The 5001-nt window shown below is 35.8% G+C and overlaps 1 pseudogene; it reads left to right on the forward strand.

The window, feature by feature from the left end:
* Window positions 1–373: 373 nt before the first annotated feature.
* LOC142523205 (ubiquitin-conjugating enzyme E2-17 kDa-like) lies at window positions 374–3055 on the forward strand (annotated as a pseudogene).
* The last annotated feature ends 1946 nt before the right edge of the window (window positions 3056–5001 follow it).

Consider the following 5001-nt stretch of genomic DNA (forward strand, 5'->3'; position numbering starts at 1 on the left):
GGTTGCACGCCAATTACACAGAATTTTCTAAGGGTGAACCCCACCCCCGAGGGCCCCACACAGAGCCGCCCCAAGCCCCGGCGTGAAGGGAGGTAAATTACACAGAATTTTCTAGAACGCATTCGTCCCCATCTTCTCTCTCTCTCTCGATAAAATTAAATTATTTTATTTGATTGATTGGGGTCAATTCTCCTGTTATCGTCTTCCATTCTGTCCGCAACCTAGCTTCTTTTGAACCTTCACCATTTTTCGATCAGTATTCTCTCTAGCTATGCATAATTTTATTGATTTTAGTTACGATGTTTATGTTTTTATTTTCTACAGATTTGTTTTATTCAGTTTGATAGTCAGTTTGCTGTTGTGCAATTAGATGTTTTTAAATTGTGCTTCGGTTTTGTTGTCAAGCGAGGATATTTTGATCTGTAAACTTTTACTAATATTTGATTGATACGTTAGGGTTTTGTTTTCGAGGTAAAAGGAAAAGGATTTTAATGGCTTCGAAACGGATACTGAAGGAGCTCAAGGATTTGCAGAAGGATCCTCCGACGTCATGCAGTGCGGGTATACTTCGCCTAAGTTTTTGATTCTGATATCTTTTTCTCCCTATCCATATACTTGCTGTTTGGCAGCAGTGGAATTGGAGATTGTTGAAAATAATTGGGTGTTTAGTTGATAGTTTGTTTTGCTGGAGGCGTTTTAATTCTTGTGTCTGTATGAAATATTTCGAGATGGATCACCCGTGATGTGGTTTATGGTTGGGCTGTCTCGTCGTCCGCTTCATGCTTCATGGCTTGCCTAGTATGTCTGTGTTTTCTGAGAACGAACCTGATGGCTACTGATTTACTCAGTTCCTGTAATGTTTGTTTTTGCACATGTTGTCTTTTTGTGGAATGCATTTTGGACATATTGCGGTTCTAGTACTTATCGTTTCTATTGACTTGCAATTAATCTCTTGTAAGTAACTTATTACTGGCAGATTCCAGGGCGTATTTGTGAAGTTGTTGTCTTTTTGTAGAATGTATTTTTGTACATGTGATTCTAGTACTTATTGTTTCTATTGACTTGCAATTAATCTCTTGTAATTAACTTATTGCAGGTCCTGTAGCGGAAGATATGTTCCATTGGCAAGCCACAATTATGGGACCTTCTGACAGCCCTTATGCTGGAGGTGTATTTCTAGTTTCAATTCATTTCCCTCCTGATTATCCTTTCAAGCCACCAAAGGTATGGTTAATTTGTTTTATGAGTCTTTTCTCACTTCGAACGCTGATATGCTTTGGATTGGGGTGAGATGAGGCAATATGTAGTGCTTAAAATTGTAAATATTTATTTTTTCGTGTAGTCTCCTTTCACAGTGGCATGCTGTCTCCTATCACACACCATTTTATAATTTGCTTGTATTTTAGTTGGCTATCGATTATTCTTGCAAGTAAAATGGTCATTCTTACTCTAGCCAGTGTCACTCTTATTGTAGAGTCCTCGAGAATGTTAAAATACATCTTTTCTGGTAATAAAAAACAATGGCCTCAGATCATTTGTAGCATTTACATTCTGGAAATTATAAATTTTGATTCTGTTGTGTCCATATTAAATTGATTTTTCTCGAGCATTTACTTGTATTAAGCAAATTGTCACGCACACACGTTACTCTGAAATATTTAGGTGCGATTTGGAGTCTGAGCAGGATTAAATCCCTTTGTAGGCTTCTCTGCATCACCAACTTATGGAAACTAATTCTTGGCTGCAGGTTGCATTTAGAACAAAGGTATTTCACCCCAATATAATAGCAATGGAAGCATCTGCCTTGATATTCTGAAAGAACAGTGGAGTCCAGCATTGACCATATCAAAGGTATTATTATCACTTTAGTTTTGGTTCGTCTGTATCTTGTCCTTATTTGTTTATAACTGGATTCAATTTCGATTGAGTGGAGAAACTCAGGTCTCTGGTTAATATTTCTTTGTTGCTATGTACTCGGGGTGGATTCCTGTGTTGTAATTCCTACTTATCGAATAAGCTCAACATTTAAAATATCTGAAAATGTTTGTAGCTTGGAAGTGTTTTTTCCTCTTTCTGAATAATGCCTGTGTATGGCATCAAATGAGATCAAGAGGAATTATGCACACGAATATCAATTTTTATGTGATTCTTGGGGCAGTTGTTGAATAGTATTTCATGTTAGTTTTCATTTTTTGTTTTTTAGTAATCCCTGCCTCAAATATTAGCCGAGGGTTCTGTGCACAATTTATTTTGAAGGCAATAGCAGATGTTCGAACTTTCCTTATTCCACCTTTTCTAGGTGTCATTACTGGTCTTCTCTCAATGACTAAGAAATCATTTTTCTTCACATTTTCCAAGGGGGGTGGTGAATTTGGCACCAATTATGGCGCTAATATGGTTTTACTGATGGTAGTTCGACCCTACAGTGTGAGTGTTGCCCTCGCTGTAAGCTGAAGAAATCCTTTATTCAGTTACCGTATTCCATTTGATATCTGCTTCATTTTAGCAGTGCTTGATTTTTAGATACAAATGTGTTTGGGCGACTTTCAAGATTCCTTATTGCTCATGTCGGAATAATGGCATAAGTTGGCTGTTTATGCTATTTAGGTTTTACTACCTCCAATTTGTCGAATTTTATGCTTTCACTAATACAAGTGACTCGATGCATGATATCACCACATATTTCTAAGCCTTTATAATGGAAATTTTTACGAGGCAAACGCCCACGGTTCAATGATTCCAGGTCCTGCTGTCTATCTGCTCCTTGTTGACGGACCCGAATCCTGATGATCCTCTCGTCCCAGAAATTGCTCACATGTACAAGACTGACAGAGCAAAATACGAGGCCACTGCTCGCAGCTGGTCACAGAAATATGCCATGGGATGATACTGAATTGGCGCCTGGCATGTCTGAAAAACTTAGCGTATTCTGTGTTTTTCGTTTATGCTTGGGGTGACAATAATGTTGTCTTTGATGTTCTACTTTGCTTAATTTTTAATGTCAGAGTCAAGGTTGTGAATGTACTCAATTTATGATTTCAATCTTGAAGATTCAGAGGGGGGAATTTGGGCTTCATATGTAGACTGGCAAGTATATTGATTGGTTTGTCAACATGTCTGTCCGAATTGTCCGATCTTCTACCGGAGGATATACTTTTTCCCTCCAAATGGTCGTCTGGATTGACAATTGGTCAAAATCGGTTGCGACATGATTGCAATGAATTTGGACCGCTTGGACATAGTGCGGTTAAAATTTGATCGAGTAGCTATTAAATTTGAATTTAATATATCCGATAACTTTTGAAAACACCCTTCCTAAATGATGATGTAAGACAAAGAACTTCGCAATACCCTCAATTTACGCTCTCTTGTGTGATAGTACGTTACGAAAATTGTGATAAATCTTATTTTCGAAATGCGTATTGGAAAATTCGCTTTTAAAAAACTATCATAGCGAAATATATTGCGTATTCTTTCACAATAACTAGAAATATATCTTCCGATCTGTTTTTTCACATTGATCGCAAATCGTACTTATTAAGAATGTTGGGAAATCACATTTTCCTTGAAAATTATAACTATAGCACGGGCTCGGGCCATTCGGCGTGTTTTGTATTCCAGCATTAATAAAGTGATGCCATGATACCAAAAAATATATTTTTATATGTCACACTTTTACTCTATACTTGACATGATTACCATAATCAAAATAGGATTTGAATGTTATATCTATATTATTAAGTAATTCAAACAAGGGGCATCACTTGACGGTGTATAAAAAAATTTGGCATGATTTCCCTACATTTTATCTAAGCCAAAAATTCAAGCAATACCATATATACACACTTATAAACATATTCTCATATATAAACATACATTGCATCATCGTACATATCTCAAACATACACTGTATCGTTATACATATAATCATAAATGTCGTTAAACTGTGTCAAACCCTGCCCTGACATAAAATACTATAGTACATATGTGGAAGTTAACAATAACACGTCCAGGTTCTTGTCGAGGTAAGGCACGTCACAAGCATCGATTGACGAACCGGCATCCATGTATCTTCTTTACCTGATCTTGTAATACATGAGTTATGTGAGCTTATAAAACTCAATAAATTGGCACTTGTGCCTATCAATATGCGTAGAAGGAACATACATATCAAGTCGTGATCAACAATGAATCTTTAAACCATGTCAATCATAGCATATATTCATGTTCATTTTTGTACTTAGCCTCATTAGTTGACCTGTACTATCGTGCTTGCTATTATATACGACTATGTTTGGACGTCAGGGAGCACCTTTGGCAACCCCACGTCCCATGAACATATATTGGCAATAGGTTTGGTGGACTTAAACCACTCATGATGTTAACAAGCTCTATATCATGTAAAAAATCAATCCTTTTCTTTTCATGTTCATGTTCATAACATAACATCCATCTTCAATATTCATGAGTTCCTTCATGTTTAATACATAACAATGGAATATGTGCTATGTTTTCATCAATAAACATACTAACATTTACATATTGCAATAATCAATGAGAAGTATTTTAAATCATAATATTACTATTGTATTACTTCAAGAACATGCCACTTACAGTCAAAGTGTACGAATACTGGGTTGAGACGATGTTTCTCGCTTCTATACTGTCAAGTATATCAAAATTAAATCACTATGTTTATATGTCTTCTACATATAACAACCATTAAAAAGATGAAAACTTACAATTCTAGGATGCTTTTGTGATAGAGAACTAAATTAAACTTTAAATGATGAAGAAGAAAGATGGAGGATCACTTTGGGAAGAACTTGGCAAACCCTTCTTTTCTGAAACATCGGCCCTTTTTGCTTAAAAGTACAAGAATTTTTTTTAAACACTCAATTTTCGGCCATATACATAAACCTCATGAAAATATTAAAATTTTCCCCTTTAAAATAAAACATCATCCAACTAGCATTTTAAAAATCAAGTGAAATAGTCATA

This window comes from Primulina tabacum, chromosome 13 (genome assembly GCF_025594145.1).
Source record: "Primulina tabacum isolate GXHZ01 chromosome 13, ASM2559414v2, whole genome shotgun sequence".
NCBI lineage: Eukaryota > Viridiplantae > Streptophyta > Magnoliopsida > Lamiales > Gesneriaceae > Primulina > Primulina tabacum.